This window comes from Quercus lobata, chromosome 5, assembly GCF_001633185.2.
Source record: "Quercus lobata isolate SW786 chromosome 5, ValleyOak3.0 Primary Assembly, whole genome shotgun sequence".
Taxonomy (NCBI): domain Eukaryota; kingdom Viridiplantae; phylum Streptophyta; class Magnoliopsida; order Fagales; family Fagaceae; genus Quercus; species Quercus lobata.
In genome coordinates, this window is record NC_044908.1 from 45,978,367 (window position 1) to 45,998,320 (window position 19,954).

A 19,954-nucleotide genomic window follows, 5' to 3' on the forward strand; every position below is an offset into this window, starting at 1 on the left:
GTGATTAGATTTTTATTAAAAATAAAAGCAATAAAATGGTCTTAGTGTAAATAAAGACACATATTGGGTATTTTGTGAAGCATGAACCTTTGAAGAAGGTTCCTATTAAATTACTTTTACTATTCCCAATCCCATCCGTGATTGAGATTTATCTCACCTCTACTATTCCTATAAAGTTACTTTTCCTTTCCTCCATATTCTTCTTCAGTTCTTTACTTCTTCCTCGTTAGTGAGCCTCTGTGAACTCCCTTCACATCCTTTTTTTTTCCTTTTCACCATGCTTTTCTGCTAACATTTTTAAGTTTCAGTTTTTTCTTTTTTTAATAATTATTCAATCTCATGAAAAATAGCACATGAAAATATTCTCACCTTTCAATTGGTTGCAGTAAATCCAACAACTTTCTTTCCAGAGTAAATTATTCTTGCAGAAGAGCAAAACATTAATTCGGAACTTCTATCACTGTTTTTGTAGGGAAAAAATGGCTCAAAAGGTAAATATAAATTGAGAGAGGTTTTGAATGGAAGATGGCCGTTGTAGTTAATTTCACAACTACCTAAGATCACGTTGTTTCAAATTTCTATTAATTGGCTGAAAGAGTTACAGGCGGTGTTTATTGATAAAAGTTGGCAGACAACAGTCCGCTTAAGCGTTTTTTCTTTTAAATGTAAGTATGTAACGGTTCCTAAAGCATTTTTCTTTCAAGGGCGAAGGAGTGCAATGCTTGATTTTTTTAAATCCTGAAGACGTGAAAGGCACAAAGTTTCACCTTTTATTCCATGCTTTTGATTGGTAGCGTGGCAGATTTTTAAGTGGGATTTTTTCCAACATGTCACAACCTCCTTAATTCTAGGGAAAGACTTCTGCTATTATATATAGTAGCTAGTCGCTAACCCGTGCGGTGCACGGGATTATATAACTCTATCTATACATGCTTGGGGAGGATCCAAATAGCCAGAATTAGATTTTTTTCATCACCATTAGCATTGAAGTACTTAAAGATATGCTCATAGGTACCTTTTGCATTTAATAAAATTCTTATTTTTTTTCAATAAAGGCTCACCAAAATAGGAAGTGACACAATTTTTGATTCAGAGCCATTTACAAAGCAACAATTTTGAATAAAAATGTGCAATATATATGCACTGCCATAAGTGCAAAGGAAGCTAAAAACGCAATATATACACACAACCATAAGTGCAAAGCAAACTAACTACGCAAGAGTAATTTTTTTTGGCATGGTTTTAGGAGGCACAGATCCTGGCCATCCAAATGATCTCTGCCACAAAAATGACCTTGATTATCAGCTAAGGCTATTTAATCTATTCCACATTATCCAAATACTCGTATATAAAATTGGAGAAAGATAATATTTGAGTTCAAAATCCCAATTCTAACAAAATCACATATGAAACAACAATGAACTCAATTCAAAACAGAGCAAACAATGAAACAATATAATAAAAACTCAACTTTGAGGCTTTGTTCTATTTAAACCAATTTCAATCTGAATTTTAATCCATATCAATCAAAGGAAATTGAAATTTGAAAAAGACCATATCTATAAACATAGAAGATGCAAAGCCTTGTCATATACTGTCTTCCAAATCAACTTTCTTGTAGCTTCATTTAGATCTGAAACACAAAGAGAACTAAAATAGCCTTAATTTTCAAGGGTCAAATAATTTGGTTAAGAATTAGAACACAATCACTTATTTAAAAAATAAGGGCAAAAGATCACATCACTGTGAATAAGGTATTATTTTTCTAATTTTGTGAATTAATTAATTGGTGGCATGCATGTTATGACATAGGCAAATAGTAACCATGATTTAGAATTCTTAAGCAAATCTAAATGTCCCCAAAAAGCATATATTAATCTCCAAAAGACATAAGCATAGCATTTACCAGGTTGGACAACTATATTAATAGAAAAAAAATTTCCCCAAAGCTAAAGCTTATTTAAAAAAAAAAAAAAATAGTGATAGTGATAGTGATACTTCCAGTTATAGTGATGGTATTTATTATTAATACTCAAGCAATAATATTAATTACCAAAATACAAAAACAACCCACAGAATAACAAAAACACAATAAATAGAAAAACACATCCATGAAGGCTAAGGCCATGACCACCATCACTACCAACAACAACCCATTACCTGAAATTCACACAACCAAATCCACAAACACATTTCAGACAAAATATATCAGCTACATATTCACACCATCACTCCCCCAAAACACAAAAACAATCTACCAAATAACAACTTAATTCCTAGAAATTGAAATGGAAACAAACCTAGATGCACAAATGAATAAGTAACACTAACACATTATATATACTAGCACTGAGGTTTCTAATGCTCGGCAACCTCCACGTACTATGCCATTAATAAACTTTTTTTTTTCTCTATTTTTCAAACACAAAACCAAATACTGTGGTTGCATCCATTATCTCTAACTTTCTTTTAGCATTTACTTCATCTATAGTTCGCATAGAAATCTCAACTATGTTGCCATAATCCATTAAAAAAACATTATTAATCATGTAAAATTGTAATGAAGTCCATATATTACCTTGTAGAGAGGTACATAATAGTCACATATCCAACTTCAAAAGATCTATACATTGCTATAGATTCTGCAATTTTAAGCACAATCTATATTAGTAGGAAATTATCTAAAATTCAAACTAAATTAACCAATTTTTTTCAGAGAGAAAAAAGAGGGGGAACAAGTGATACTAATGAATCTTCCACGTACTTAATGGGACTATATCAGTTGCTATCATCCAGGTTCTTCACACTTATAACTGCAAAATGAATCAAGACTTTTGGTTGTTACATTTTTAAGAAGTGTAAGTGCTTGTCTGTAGATTCCAGGCACTGTTGCAAGAGTACTCTTAACTGATAAATTAGGAAGACGACCACTTTTATTGGTAAATATGGAAAAGGATATATTTTGGGGCAATAATTTACATCATCAATTAATTGTTAATGAAGTCACGATATGTGCTTCAGTTGCTCCTTTTAGGCCTATCAATCTTGTTTCAAGTTTCTCCCAAATCCAAATTTTCTATATCCTTATTTTTCAACTCTTTTCTATTGTTGTTAGTAAAAGAATCATCCTTGAAAAAAGTAAGTTTATTATGAGCAGAACCTCCACTAGTAGAGCTCACTCCCATTTTGGCGTATATTGGCATAGTGGTAACACAATTTCTGTGTCTAAGATTCTTTATCTTTTCCTTACATCCTTAAAATGCCACTTAAAATATGGCAATCTAAAGAGGTTTAAGTTTCCTATATTCTTATTCCAAAGCTTATGGCGTAAATATTAGTACCTTACAATACATCCGACAATCTTCTTGGACTCAAAGCCCTTTTATTGACTTTGCCTATGGCCAAAATCACTGGCATAGAAAGTATTCAATTTCTTGTGCCATCTGAGTATGCCTATGGTTGTAATCATCGGCATGGCAAAGTGTGCAATTTCTTGTGCTTCTTTTCCATTGTATCATAACTTGATTCTTAAAAGAAGAAAGGACCTTACTACCTCCTGGTCATTAAAAATTTCCACTAATTTTTCACCAAGATGTTAGGTAGTAGTAGTGCAAATTAAGTGACTAATACGTTCACTATTTAATGCCACACCACACTTAGGGGTATTGTGCAACTTACTCCTAAACAGATCATCAGGTTTTTGTGTGTGTGTGTGTGTGTGTGTGGGGTATTCATTAAAAAAAAAATTAATTCAAATGAGACACCTGTTCAGCGATCTTGAACAACCATACTAACCAACCAAAACCTTCAAAATAAAAATAAAATCGCCACAAAATCCAAAATAGCAACAGCCCCAACATAACATTTCGCAGTTGATCATATAAAAACCCAAAGATTATATTGCCCATTGAACTTGTTTACTGTTTCTTAATGTACAAAACTAACTAAAGTTTACAATGCCCATATAATAAATATAGAAAGGGAAAACAAATGCAAAATAAATACAACAAAAAAAAACCATATAGCAAACCAAAACAACATACCCATAATCAAAACCGAATCAAAGAATCCCAAGAAATAGCAAGTTTACTGATGCGGCCTAGTATTGGGAATTCTACAATTCCCAAGGTCTCAGCCCTCTGTAAGCCAAGAAAACATGACGTGAAATTAGCCGTAATGTAGATATGGTCACGTACTTAACCTTAGCACTATATAAAATTTTAACAAAAGAAACAAAGAAATGATTTAAAAATTAAAAAGAACAAAGCAATAAAAGGTAGGACTAATATAACCAAAGAGAAGAAATTTACTATGAAATTTTGCATTGATGATGAGAGAAAAACCCTAGTGAATGAGCAGAGATTAACAAAATAAACATAAAAAGGTAGAGGAAAGTAACAAACCTTGTAGGTGGCATTGATAAACATCAAAGATTGACAATTTATTCAGCAATCTAACAACTTTGATTAGCTAAGTTTGATTATACTTTTAGCAATGTATAAAAGTACATCTTATCAATGCCACTCCAAAGAAAATCTCTCTGTAGCTTCTCAATCGACCACCTCCATTGGAATAGAATGAAGAGAAAGAAAATAAGTAGGCAAACTGGAAAGAGTGCTCATAAAAAGAGTTAACTTGTCTCCCTTGGATAAGTATATTTTAAAGAGTTAACTTGCCTCCCTTGGATAAGTACATTTTAATATACTTATAATGCAGTATAGATAGGGAAATCACCTGATGCAATCACGGGTAGGATGCAACTTATATTATATATTACATGATAATATGATATCATGTATGAAATTTCATGAAATCTTAGTAAGCACTATGAAACAAAAGATTAGTATGATTGTGACACAATAGTTGCATTGCTTCAAATAAAGGGCCTCTTTGGAAGACCTCCACTAATGCCTAAGGACTTGGATCAATTAAAAGGCCCATTCGGATTGAAAAAGGAATTTTAGTTGAGAGTCCATCTTAGTCATTTGGCACTCACTGGTTCAAGTTTTATTACAATAATTACAAACTTACATGCAGGGTTAGAATTTACTTAATAAAAGGATTAGGATTAGTTTGAATTCAAGCTCTCATATTTATAAAAAGGCCCCTAACTCTTTTCCTACAATGTAATTAGACTACAACTCAAACTGATTCCCTTGAAATTTGCCATACCAGGAGTATTATGTAAGCTAGATTTAGAGGAGGCCCATGATTACATCAATTGGAATTTCCTTATATATATGCTGAGACAATGTGGCTTTACTAAAAAATGGAGCTGATGGACTTACACTTGTATATCTAGAGTTAGATTCTTTGTTTTGGTAAATGTAGCATAGTATTATATGGAACTCTACAACTTTGACAGCCAATGATGTCGAATTAAGGGAAGCATATTCACCAGCCAATAAATGCCTGTGACATTCCTTTAGGAAGTGCTCGAGGGATAAATGACTGCATCTACGAATTTATGACCAAAAAGCTTATAAAAGGGACAAAATTATTACTGCATCAGAACATACTAATATTAACAGTACTCACAGACATCTTTTAAAAAAAAAAAAGCAACCAAAAAACATTTAATCTACTAAAGAGCATATTTAAGAATTATAACCTCCTCAAGAAATTTCTGTCTCCTAAATAGGCCTCCGCCATCCCCTTCATCGCTATCATCAAAGTCATCAAAGTAATCAACTTCATCGCCATCGACATCACCACCACCATGATTTATTTTCTTTCCAATATCTCCACCACCTCCCCCAATTGCAATCTGGAATTCCAAAAGTATTAGTCATGTTGCCCAAGACAATGAACAATTCACATCACAATATGTTTAAACCAAATTGAAGCAGTAACTTTCAATTAATTGGTTAAAGGAATGCAAAACCTCAAATCTGAGTACTTAGACCTAGATCAGCACCCAAGTCACAAATAAAAGATCAAATCTATAAATATGTTGGTTCCCCCTAAAATAATACCTACATTCCTCAGAACGCTGAGAGACAAAGCCTAGGTAGAATTTGGTCTTCTATGGTGTTTCCTTGGAAAAAAGAAATAGAGAGGAAAACATATTAGGAATTGAAATCTATAATTGCAGCAAACCCTAATTAGGAACCCCCAAATCCCAAAATTAATAACAACCCCCAAATCAAAAATCTAGTAATTTTCCCAGTGTCCTTGTTTGTTTTCTCAATTTCCTACAAACATTTGAGCCTCAATGTTATTTTGGAAACAAAAACCACAAATTATTCATAAGCAAGTAGATTAGGACAACAACAACAACAAAATAGGAAGAGAGTAGTGAAGATTGAGGATTCAAGGTGATCTTACCAGTGATCTGATACGTACCCCGAAAGATTCAAAGCCGGTGAAACTTTTGAGAAAAATAGGCCAAAGGGTTTTGTTTTCAGAAAATTCTCTTTTAAGCTATTGGGTTATGATTCCGACGATCTCTGTTTTCTTTCCTTTTGATTGCAATTTACTGATTTAAGCGGTTTGTTTTCTTTTATACTGAAGGCTATCAAAAGGTGTTTTAACACTGCCAAACAGATCAAAAGGTGTTTTCCAAATCAAACCCCCACCCCCTAAAAAAAAAAAAACTATGAACGCAAAACAGGGAAAGACTTAGTGATATCAAAATAAATCAAAAAATTGAGAAAACATTCATGTAGAACCCAAAAGCCTGAAACAAAAAGGAATCAAAACCAAAATCAAATCTAAACCTTTCCAACAAAAAAACTCAATAAAAAGTAATATTTCATACCCAAGTCTAAAAAAATAGAGAAAAACGTACCGGAGCCGGTTCCGACGATCTGATGGTGGCAAATATATAGCCAAACGGTGTTGATACCCATAGATTTTTCTTTCCACTTGCACTGGTGCTCTAAGGGTCCGTTTGGATACAGCTGAAAACTGAAAACTGAAACTGAAAACTGAAAAAAACTGTAGCGAAATAATTTTTAAATGTGTGAATAGTATCGTGGGACCCATTTTTAATGAAAAAGTTGCTGAAAAGTGAAATTTGTGGGTCCGTAAACAGTACACGATGTGCTGTGATTGGTCCAAAAAAATTTGAAAAGTCAAAGTTTGCGGCTACTGTTCATTGAACAGTGCATGAACAGTAGCCGCAAAAAAACGCGTGAAAAAAAAAAAAAAAAAAAAAAAAAAAAAAAAAATGAAAAACGCAGACGCAGGATTGGGCGAAAACGCCCAATCCAAACGCACTCTAAGTCTGGAGAGGGAACGGAGAACTCTCTCTGCATCTCTATTTCTCTCTCTCTCTTTTCTCTCTCTCTCCTTTCTCCGTGAAGCAATCTTTCTTTTCTTTTCTTTTCTTTTTTTTTTTTTTTTTTTTTTTTGTGTTTTAAATGGTTAGCTTCCTTTTATAGCAAGAGGCTCCCAAACAGTGTTTTAACAAAGTGAATCATTGTTTTTTTTCCGTTTTTTCCAAACACACCGTGCGGGTTTTTTAAGTTTAAACTCTATACGTGTCAGAATTTTATTTTATTTTATTTATTTATTTATTTAATTTTGATAGGAAAACTAAAAAATTTATTCAAAATAGTCAAGGAAGAACATCATGTGAAAGAGCTTGCTCAAGAAAGTAAGGATTCTCTTCCATCCATACAATAAAATCATCTATGCCTCCCGCATACTTAGCTAATAAATGGGCTAGTCTATTGCCCTTTCTTTTCACATGAGAAAATTCAAGCCGCCTAAACACCTTACATAAATCCCACATCCCATCCACAATCGAAGCTACTAATGAAGGTGGTAAGGAAACTTCATAAAGAGCATTGTAAATGACCAAAGAATCACCCTCCAAAATAACATCTTGGATACCAATGTCCCTTGCAAGGAGCAACCTAGCTTCAAATGCTTTGGCCTTTGTCTCCAATGCACCCAACAGAGCCAAAACCTTCTTACTCATCGTTGCCTCTACTCGTCCTCTATCATCCCTAATTATAACACCCAAGCCCATTGCCTTCTGAGATGCAAACACAGCCCCATCCACATTAATCTTAAACCAATTTGCCCGAGGAGGAAGCCAAGACACAGTCCTCTCCACCACTACTAGTGCAGACCTCCCACATTCATTCGCTGCCCAGTACTCCTCCAAATATTGCATCACCCACCTCACCACATCCTTGCCAGCCTTCCTTGCACCTCCGAGTCTGACCTCATTCCGATAAAACCACAAGGCCCAAGCTATGGTAACCATTCTAGCCACCTTATCCTCTTCAACTCGATCAAGGATAACCATCTTCCACAACAGGTCCATGAAAGAAAAACAGTCATACCGATCAGCCAAGCCCACCAACTTTGAACATGACCACGCCTCTTGAGCCTTGACACAGCCCCATAACACGTGACCTGTAGACTTAGCCATCAACCCACATGCTTCACAAGTGTCATCTAGTACCACTTTCCGTCGAGCAAGATTGACCTTTGTAGGAAGAGCCTCATGGCAAGCCCTCCATACAAAATGACGTGTCTTATGTGGAACTGGTAAACTCCAAACTTTCTTCCAAAACCTCCTAACTAGACATGCATCCGAACTAGCACCTCTTCCTACGGCTTGGGAGATGGACATAGCCAAAGAATAAGCACTTCGAACACTAAATTGGCTATTAGGAGACAAGGCCCAAATCAGTTTGTCCTCAGGCAGCCTAGAACTTGATGGAATGCACTTTATCAATTCAGCTTCATGGGGCAAGAACAAAACATCAATGATAGAGACTTTCCAACTAGCGCTTGATGAATCAATGAGGTCACTAACCCGAGTATTCCCATTCTACGTGGAAGATAAAGGCAACCATTTATCCTCCCATACCCGGATTCGTTCTCCATTCCCTACCTTCCACCTCATACCCTCCTTGACTACATTTTGCGCAGCTAGAATACTCCGCCAAGTGTAAGAAGGATTACAGCCAATTTTTGCTTCAACAAAGTCACAATGTGGGAAATATTTAGCCTTTAAAACCTTGTACATCAGAGAGTTTTGATCCGTTTGAAGTCTCCACCCTTGCTTAGCAAGAAGAGCCAAATTGAACTGTTGCAGCTTTTTGAACCCCATACCACCATTGGCCAAGCTAAGCCAAGCTATCTTCTTCTCATTCTTCCTTTGTCCCCACCAAAATTTATGAATCATACTCGTCAGGTCCTCACAAAGGGCATCCGGTATTTTAAAGTAGCTTATGATATATGTAGGGATAGCCTGAGCCACTGTCTTAATAAGAATCTCCTTACCCGCCTTTGATAAAAATTTTTCCTTCCAACCCTCTAATTTCTTCCCCACCTTATCCTTTATGGCATTAAACGTACTCCTTTTGTTCCTACCCACAAGAGACGGTAGACCAAGATACTTCTTATGTTGTTTAATAACTTGGGCACCAAACCTTTGCTTTATCTCCTCTTGGACTTCATGTGATGTATTGCTACTAAAGAACAAAGACGTCTTGGCTCTATTTAAATGTTGACCCGAAGCCCTTTCATAAGCTTCCAATATTCTGTGCAAGGCCTCACAATTATCTAGAGCAGCCTTACAAAATATCAGACTATCATCTGCAAAAAATAGATGAGAAAGCTTTGGACCACCATGAGAAACAGCAAGACCCTCCAAAGAGCCACTCTCCACCGAAGATTTTATGAGAGCTGAAAGACCTTCTGCACATAACAAGAAAAGATAAGGTGATAGGGGGTCACCTTGTCGGATACCCCTAGAAGGAATAATACGGCCTCTAGGACACCCATTAATATTAATGGCATAAGAAACAGTGGACACACATCGCATAATTAATCTTTGCCAATGCTCCACAAAACCCAATTTCTCCATAATTTTATCAAGACAAGTCCATTCCATCCGATCATAGGCCTTACTTATATCGAGTTTAAGCACCATTTCCCCTATCTTTCCTCCCTTTTTCTAACTAATGTGATGCATAGTTTCAAAAGCAACAATCACATTATCAGTGATTAACCTTCCATGTACAAAAGCACTTTGGGTGTCACTAATAATAGATGGTAAAATCTTCTTCAGTCTATTAGCAATAGCCTTAGAAGCCATTTTGTAAACCACATTACACAGGCTAATAGGCCTATAATCAATAACCACCTTTGGTTCTTTAACTTTTGGGATAAGCACAATATTAGTATCATTGAAATTGGGAGGAAAAATACCAAAATTAAGGAAATTGAGTATATACGTGTCAGAATTTTAAGGGGTCTTTTTTCCTATCGTGGAAGCACCTCTTTAAAGGCTTCTGCTATTATATATAGTATTAGATTAGATTAGATGAGCATTGTGATACGCTTATATTTAATTTTTTTAGAAAGATTTATATCTTAATTGTAGGAATCCACTTTCTCTCAACTTCTGCTATTATATATACTAGTGTATGACCCGCACAATGTGCGGGTTAGTTAGGTTTATTTATTTATTTTGAATTAGGATACTCTTATTTGTTATTTATGGTAAAATAAATAAGAATCTCTAATTTATAGGCATGGTATCTTAAAATTTTAAAGAAGCTCTATTAATATGGTATTACAATTTTCACTTATTTTATGAAGCTAACAAAATGAAAATGAAGTGACAATAATTATTTTAGAATACCTATCATCACTCACTTGAAGCGTCAATGCTACGTTTGTAATGCCCTTGATAATAACAGCCTTCAATCTTCTATATGATCCAATCCTTAATACATATTGGGTTACACCTCACCCACATAAGTAATAACCACTAACCATATACCAAAGTATATGGTAAACTTCATTCTCAAAAAAAAGAAGGTAAACTTAATAAATTTAACATTGTGTTTTATTTTTAGGACCCAATATAATGATTGTTAATTTTTAATGAAAGAATAAATAAAAAGAGTGATTAGATTCTTATTAAAAATAAAAGCAAATAAAGACACATATTGGGTATTTTGTGAAGCATGAACCTTCGAAGAAGGCTCCTATTAAATTACTTTTGCTATTTTCAATCCCATCCGTGATTGAGATTTATCTCACCTCTACTATTCCTATAAAGTTACTTTTCCTTTCCTCCATATTCTTCTTTAGTTCTTTACTTCTTCCTCGTTAGTGAGCCTCTGTGAACTCCCTTCACATCTTTTTTTTTTTTTTTTTTCCTTTTCACCATGCTTTTCTACTAACATTTTTAAGTTTTAGTTTTTTCTTTTTTTAATAATTATTTAGTCTCATGAAAAATAGCACATGAAAATATTCTCACCTTTCAACTGGCTACAGTAAATCCAACAACTTTCTTTCCAGAGTAAATTATTCTTGCAGAAGAGCAAAACATTAATTCAAAACTTCTATCACTGTTTTTGTGGGGAAAAATGGTTCAAAAGGTAAATATAAATTGAGAGAGGTTTTGAATGGAAGATGGCCATTGTAGTTAATTTCGCAACTACCTAAAATCACATTGTTTTAGATTTCTATTAATTGGCTGAAAGAGTTACAGGCGGTGTTTATTGATAAAAGTTGGCAGACAACAATCTGCTTAAGCATTTTTTCTTTTAAATGTAAGTATGTAACTGTTCCTAAAGCATTTTTCTTTCAAGGGCGAAGGAGTGCAATGCTTGATTTTTTGAATCTTGAAGACGTGAAAGGAACAACGTTTTGCTTTTCATTCCATGCTTTTGACTGATAGCGTGGCAGATTTTTAAGTGGGATTTTTTCCTACAAGTCACAACCTCCTTAATTGTAGGGAAAGGCTTCTGCTATTATATATAGTAGTTAGTCGCTAACCCATGTGATGCACGGGATTATATAACTCTATCTATACATGCTTGGGGAGGATCCAACTGGCCAGAATAAGATTTTTTTTCATCGCCATTGGCATTGAAGTACTTAAAGATACGCTCATAGGTACATTTTGTATTTAATAAAATTCTTATTTTTTTCAATAGGCTCACCAAAATAGGAAGTGACACAATTTTTGATTCAGAGCCGTTTACAAAGCAGCAATTTTGTATAAAAATGTGCAATATATATGCACTGCCATAAGTGCAAAGGAAGCTAAAAACGCAATATATATACACACTACCATAAGTGCAAAGCAAACTAACTACGCAAGAGTAATTTTTTTAGCATGGTTTTAGGAGACACAGATCCTAGCCGTCCAAATGATCTCTGCCATAGCAATGACCTTGATTATCAGCTAAGGCTATTTAATCCATTCCACATTCTCCAAATACTCGTATATAAAATTGGATAAAACAATGGAATCAATTACTAAAATTACTTATCTGGTCTACGACTAGGGTTTCTCTGCCGCTAGAAAGCTAGACTCTCCTCCAGCTTTCCCACGGCAGTAGAATTGACGTTCCTTCTTGTAAGGTTTTTTTTCCCTCAGTAACAAAGTTACGTGTAGGGCTAGTGGGGCTTTTTTCTTCGCGGGGCAGGGAAACACCTTTTCTTTCTTATACTGTTTGTTCTGTCCAAAACCTTTTTCTTTTTCTTATAGCCATGGACGACCTTACGAAGCAATGGAATTGTCTCTCCCTGTCAGAAAGGGAAGGAGACGATCTCTGCATTAAGAAAGATCGTCAATCCAAGGAGCATATTATTGCAGCTTTGTTCTTAACACGACGAGCATTAAACATGGAAGCCGTGGCTAGGACCTTTAAGCCACTTTGGAGGTCTGAAAACGGTTTCAAGATTCAGAGAGAAGGGGACCATAAGGTTCTTTTCGTGTTTGACAATAAAGAGGATGTGGATAGAATCCTATCAACAGAACCGTGGAGTTTCGATAAGTCGCTAGTGGTAACCCAAAGATTTGAAAGAAACTCCTCAATTGAGGAACTTTGTTTCGACAAGGCTTCTTTTTGGGTCCAAGTTCATAATATCCCTATCAGATATAGGAACAGATCGGTGGCAGAAGACATCTGTGACTCCATTGGGCAGGTGCATCGTTCTGTGGCAAATTCTGAGGGAGGGGGTGGGAGCTTTATGAGGGTAAGAGTTACCCTGGATGTATATCAACCTCTATGCCGTGGTAGAGTCATTAAACTTGAGGATGGAGAGAAAATTTGGGTGAGCTTCAAATACGAACGTTTGCCGAACTTTTGCTATTGGTGCGGCTGTTTCGATCATGGAGACAAGGATTGCGATATCTGGATCCAGAGCAAGGGCACTCTACAGTCATCGTCTTAGCAGTATGGTTCATGGCTGCGTGCCTCACCATATGCACCCACCAATAACAGAGTGATACGGGTTTCAGGTTATTATGAAGACCGAGAGGAAAACATCTCTACACGGCGGAGAAGGGCGGAGAAGCAAAGCTCAATACCGGTCTCAACGCCGGTGAGGGAAACACAACCAGAAAAGGAAACGGCAGATACGGGGGCGGATTTTATGGAATTCATGAATTTAAATGTGGAAGAGTCCACGGAATTAAATAAGGATAAGGAGCAGAATTTAAGGGATCCCGAGACAACAGGGGATCATTTTGAGCAACAAACCCGGGAGATTGATAAAGATCTCGGATTCAACGAGAATTCCATTATAAGGGAGCCAACAATTGACCCACGTAAGCAACAAGCCATGCAAGCCATAATCGAAGTGGGAAAGGAAACTCAAAAAGAAAAGCACGTGGGGCCACGTGAACTGAGCCAGGTTCATCCCTTACCTTTCTCAGATATTTCAAATGCTCCTAACCTCTCTGGTGTTGCAGATAAGAACCCACACCCCATATGGAAACGTTTGGCTCGTTTGTCTGTCAGTTCCCAGGTCACAGTGAAGAAGTCCATTGGTGCAAAACGCCCAGTGGATATGGTGGTTGATAATTACGAGTTACCATGCAAGAAGTTGGTGGTTTCAAGTGATGATAAAGAAAATTTCCTTGTGTTGGCGGAGACAGGTTCCCAGTCCCGCCAGTTCCAATGAGTTGCATAGTATGGAACTGCCGGGGGCTTGGGAACCAACGTGCAGTTCAAGAGCTTGCGGAGTTGGTGCAGGCAAAAGCTCCCTCTCTCGTGTTCTTAGCCGAAACATGGGCAGACGAAGCAAGGCTAAACTTAGTTCAGGATCGTATTCAATTTGATCATAAGTTTTTTGTCGAAAGAATTAACAGGGGTGGAGGTTTAGTGCTCTTTTGGAAAAATGGAATTGAAGTGGATGTTGAGTCGTCGTCCCTGAATCACATTGATGCCATAGTCAATAGAACTTCTGAGAAACCATGGAGATTTACAGGTTTTTACGGCGAACCCGAAACTCACAGAAGATTTGAATCCTGGAATCTTCTCCGTCAACTTCACCGACGAAGCTCTCTGCCGTGGCTTTGTGCCGGTGACTTTAACGAGATAGTCAAGCAGTCTGAGAAGGTAGGTGGTAGACTTCGTCCTCATAGCCAAATGCAGTAGTTTAGAGAAGTCCTTGACGAATGTGGATTTATGGATTTAGGCTTTAAAGGGTTTCCTTTCACCTGGAGCAAGCACCGGCAGAACGGGTCCTCTGTTTGGGAGAGATTAGACAGAGTGGTAGCTTCACAAGAATGGTTTTCGGATTTTCCCGGTACGATAGTCCACCATGTGGATAGCACCACATCGGACCACAAGCTGCTATGGATTGAGCAAGCAGACTTGGATTTCAGACACAGGAAGAAACTCTTTAGATTTGAAGAGATGTGGCTGGCTGACAAGGGATGTGGTGAAGTAGTGGAAGGAGTTTGGCAAGCAAGAATGGAAGGAACGGAAAATACTAAGGTTTTGAGGAAGATAGAAACGTGTGGGAAGGAACTTACGAGATGGAGCCAGGAGCGGTTTGGTAATATACGAAATGAATTGGCTAAGAAGAGAAAGGAGTTGGCACGGGTTGAGAGGCAAGCATTACAAGGTGGCAATGCAATCCGTTTGATGACCATCCAAAAAGAAATAAATTCATTGATGGACAAGGAAGAGCGAATGTGGAGGCAGAGGTCGAGATCTTTGTACCTGATGGAGGGGGATAGAAATACACGGTTTTTCCATTGCCGAGCCACTCTAAGGAAGCGCCGAAACAGAATCTCAGGCATTAGAAATCGGGCAGAGGAGTGGTGCACACAGCCTGAGCAGGTTACTGAGGCTTTCATTGAGTATTATAAGGAGTTGTTTACCTCCACAAACCTCCAAAGCATGCCAACAGTTTTGAACTCCATTCCACAACTTGTGACTGAAGAAATGAACTCCTCCCTCAAAGATAATTTTCAAGCATGGGAAGTAGAAGTTGCTCTTAAACAAATGGCGCCTCTCAAGGCCCCGGGTCCTGACGGAATGCCACCATTATTCTTTCAGAACTACTGGGATTTGGTTAAAGGTGACAACACAACCACTGTTTTGAATTATTTAAATTCTGGTTCATTGCCCTCAACTCTTAACCATACCTTTGTTACTTTGATCCCTAAAATTAAAAACCCAGAAAAAGTCACAGAGTTCAGACCTATTAGCCTTTGCAATGTGCTTTATAAGATATTCTCAAAAGTCCTTGCTAATAGATTGAAAAGAGTTCTACCTCTTATTATCTCTGAACATCAAAGTGCATTCCTCAAGGGTAGATTGATCACAGATAACATCTTGGTTGCATTTGAAACCTTACATTATATGAAAAATCATAACTCAGGATCCACAGGGTTCATGGCCCTTAAGCTTGATATGAGTAAAGCCTATGACCGGGTGGAATGGTCTTTCCTGAAAGATGTTATGAGGCAGATGGGTTTCAATGAAAAATGGGTTGCTTTTATTATGACTTGTATCACTTCTGTCTCCTATTCCTTGTTAATAAATGGTGAACCACAGGGACACATTGTACCTACCAGGGGTATCCGTCAAGGTGACCCCCTTTCCCCATACCTATTTCTACTGTGTTCAGAGGGCCTTCACAGGCTCATCCAGACTGCTGCCAATAATGGGGAAATAAAAGGGGTACCCATTTGTAGAAATGGCCCGAGACTAACGCACTTACTTTTTGCAGATGATAGCCTACTATTCTGCAGGGCTACTAGAAGTGAGTGTCAAAAGGTCCTTGAAATCTTATCAACCTATGAAAACCTTTCTGGCCAAAAGTTAAATAAGGAGAAGACAGCGCTCTTTTTTAGCAAGTCCACACCTTCAGGAGTGCAATCCGAGATTATGGCAGAATTTGGAGTAACCGAATTGAAGCAATATGAAGCCTATTTGGGATTACCGGCTTTGGTAGGGAGAAATAAGAGAGCAAGTTTTGACCAGTTAAAACAAAGAGTGTGGAAGAGGCTACAAGGCTGGGAAGGGAAGTTGTTATCACAAGCAGGAAGGGAGGTCCTTATTAAATCAGTTATTCAGGCCATACCCACGTATGCTATGAGTTGTTTCAAGTTGCCGATCACCTTGTGCCATGAGATTGAAACCCTTGTCCGAAAGTTTTGGTGGGGCCAAAGGGGTGAGCGGAGGAAAGTTCATTGGGTGAAATGGGAGGAGATGTGTAAGCACAAAGATCGGGGGGGAATGGGTTTCAAAGATCTTACCATGTTCAATGATGCAATGTTGGCAAAACTCTCTTGGAGATTGCTACATGATGATAAATCTCTTTTCTTTAGAGTTTTTAAGGCAAGATTTTTTCCTAATGGCATAATATTGGATGCTAAAGATTCTACCTCTGCCTCGTATGCTTGGAAGAGCATTCTAAGAGGAAGAGAGTTGATTTTGAAGGGGGCTCTATGGAGAGTGGGAGATGGGAAACAAATTAGAATTTGGGGAGATAATTGGCTGCCAACAAGAAATCAGCCAAAAGTCACTTCTCCAATGATATTTGGTCAACAGAATTCAGCTGTGGAAGCCCTGATTAATCAGTCCACCCGAAGATGGAGAGAAGAAGTTATTGATCACTGTTTTAATAAAACTGAGGCAGAAGTCATAAAGAACATTCCTCTGAGCTCCTATCCCCAACGGGATACTCTGGTATGGCCTTTCACACCTAATGGACAGTACACTGTGAACTCAGGCTACAGGTTCCTCTTTGAAGAGAATAGCACAAGCCAACCCACTCAACAATCCTCATTGCACACCTCTGGTTGCTGGAAGAAGTTGTGGAAGATGAATATCCCAAACAAGATCAAAAATTTTGTATGGCGCTCCTGTAGAGAAGCACTCCCAACCAAAGCAAACCTACACCGGAGAAAAATCACAGCTGATGCAATGTGTGATCGGTGCAAGGCGCAAACGGAGGACTGTTCACATGCTTTATTTTTTTGTTCTGATGTGCAGGTTGTTTGGGTAGCAGATCAACAGTGGCAGTGGCTGTCAGCAATGCAAGGGAAGACGGCAATGGAGATTTTTAGTCACGCATTGGAGGAAGACAAAGACCCTTCATTGCTAGCCTACACGGCATGGACGCTTTGGAACTGCAGAAATAAGGCCCGTGTAAACGAGACTCAATGCCCACTGAACCAGGTTATGCAACTCGCAAGGGAACGAAGGAGGGAGTTCCAAACAGCACAGCCAATTTTTCCGAAGCAGCTACATCGGAAACACACCAGATGGAAGCCACCTGACGTCGGAAGCTTCAAAGTCAACTATGATGGAGCAATTTTCGAAGATCAAGGCAGAGCTGGAATCGGCGTGGTCATACGTAACTCTGAAGGAGCAGTGTTGGCCTCCCTTTCGCAGCAAATTCCTCTGCCAAACACAGTTGCACAGGTGGAAGCTTTGGCAGCACGAAGAGCAGCTGAATTCGCCTTGGAGATTGGCATCAATCAAGTCGTTATTGAGGGAGACTCCGAAGTCATTTACAAGGACCTAGTCAACCCAGGACCTTCTCTTGCTCTACACGGACACCTGATTTTTGATGTACTGCAGTTAGCAAATGTTTTTTCGCATGTTAGTTTTTCTCACATTTGTCGAACAGGAAATAATGTAGCCCATGATTTGGCTAGAAGGGCTATTTCGACACCCGATATAAATATCTGGATGGAGGAAGTACCACCAGATATTCTCCAGTTTGTTCAAGCTGATTTAACAGCTGTGATTTAATTTAATTTGAAGTCTTCTTTCTCAAAAAAAAAAAAAAAAAAAAAAAAAATTGGATAAAACAACAATAAACTCAATTCAAAACAGTGCAAACAATGAAACAATATAATAAAAGCTCAACTTTGAGGCTCTGTTCTATTTAAACCAATTTCAATCTGAATTTTAATCCATATCAATCAAAAGAAATTGAAATTTGAAAAAGACCATATCTATAAACATAGAAGATGCAAAGCCTTGTCATATATTGTCTTCCAAATCAACTTTCTTGTAGCTTCATTTAGATTTGAAACACAAAGAGAACTAAAATAGCCTTAATTTTCATGGGTCAAATAATTTTGGTTAAGAATTAGAACACAATCACTTATTTAACAAATAAGGGCAAAAGATCACATCACTGTGAATAAATTAATTGGTGGCATGCATGTTATGACATAGGCAAATAGTAACCATGATTTAGAATTCTTAAGCAAATCTAAATATCCCCAAAAAGCATATATTAATCTCCAAAAGACATAAGCATAGCATTTACCAGGTTGGACAACTATATTAATAGACAAAAATTTCCCCAAAGCTAAAGCTTATCTAAAAAATATATATATAGTGATAGTGATAGTGATAGGAGATACTTCCAGTTATAGTGATGGTATTTATTGTTAATACTCAAGCAATAACATTAATTACCAAAATACAACAGCAACCCAAAGAATAACAAAAACACAATAAATAGAAAAACACATCCACGAAGGGTAAGGCCATGACCACCATCACTACCAGCAACAACCCATTACCTGAAATTCACACAATCAAATCCATAAACGTATTTCAGACAAAACATATCAGCTACATATTCACACCATCACTCCCTCAGAACACATAAAAAATCCACCAAATAACAACTTAATTCCTAGAAATTGAAATGGAAACAAACCTAGATGCACAAATGAATAAGTAACACTAACACGTTATATATACTGGCACTGAGGTTTCTAATGCTCGGCAACCTCCACATACTATGCCATTAATAAACTTTTTTTTTTCTCTATTTTACAAACACAAAACCAAATACTATGGTTGCATCCATTATCTCTAACTTTCTTTTGGCATTTACTTCATCTATAGTTCACATAGAAATCTCAACTATGTTGCCATAATCCATTAAAAAAAACATTATTAATCATGTAAAATTGTAATGAAGTCCATACATTACCTTGTAGAGAGGTACATAATAGTCACATATCCAACTTCAGAAGATCTATACATTGCTATAGATTCTACAATTTTAAGCACAATCTATATTAGTAGGAAATTATCTAAAATTCAAATTGAATTAAGCAATTTTTTTCAGAGAGAAAAAGAGAAGGTGAACATGTGATACTAATGAATCTTCCACGTACTTAATGGGACTATATCAGTTGCTATCATCCAGGTTCTTCACACTTATAACTGCAGAATGAATCAAGACTTTTGGTTGTTACATTTTTAAGAAGTGTAAGTGCTTGTTTGTAGATTCCAACCACTGTTGCAAGAGTACTCTTAATTGATAAATTAGGAAGATGACCACTTTTATTGGTAAATATGGAAAAGGATATATTTTTGAGGCAATAATTTACATCATCAATTAATTGTTAATGAAGTCATGATATGTGCTTCAGTTGCTTCCTTTTAGGCCTGTCAATCTTGTTTTAGGTTTCTCCCAAATCCAAAATTTCTATATCCTTATTTTTCAACTCTTTTCTATTGTTGTTAGTAAAAGAATCGTCCTTGAAAAAAGTAAGTTTATTATGAGCAGAACCTCCACCAGTAGAGCTCACTCCCATTTTGGCATATATTGGCATAGTGGTAACACAATTTCTGTGTCTAAGATTCTGTATCTTTTCCTTACATCCTTAAAATTCCACTTAAAATATGGCAATCTAAAGAGGTTTAAGTTTCCTATATTCTTATTCCAAAGCTTATGGCGTAAATAT

The 19,954-nt window shown here is 36.9% G+C and overlaps 1 long non-coding RNA gene across 9 annotated transcripts in view; it reads right to left on the minus strand.

Moving 5' to 3' along the window:
• Positions 1–1,456: 1,456 nt before the first annotated feature.
• LOC115992807 overlaps positions 1,457–19,954 on the minus strand; it is a 29,028-nt gene continuing 10,530 nt past the window's right edge. Inside the window, exons 1-7 of one of the 9 annotated variants that reach the window (XR_004092672.1) lie at positions 6,791–6,879; positions 6,328–6,679; positions 5,980–6,037; positions 5,612–5,767; positions 4,044–5,479; positions 2,579–2,642; positions 1,457–1,633 (exon numbers count right to left, since the gene is read on the minus strand). This is a non-coding gene — a long non-coding RNA (uncharacterized LOC115992807). Of the gene's footprint in view, positions 1,634–2,578; positions 2,643–2,764; positions 2,814–4,043; positions 5,480–5,611; positions 5,768–5,975; positions 6,038–6,327; positions 6,680–6,790; positions 6,880–19,954 lie in introns of those variants that run through there. The other 8 variants (XR_004092670.1, XR_004092666.1, XR_004092668.1 and 5 more) reach the window with 8 other exon arrangements.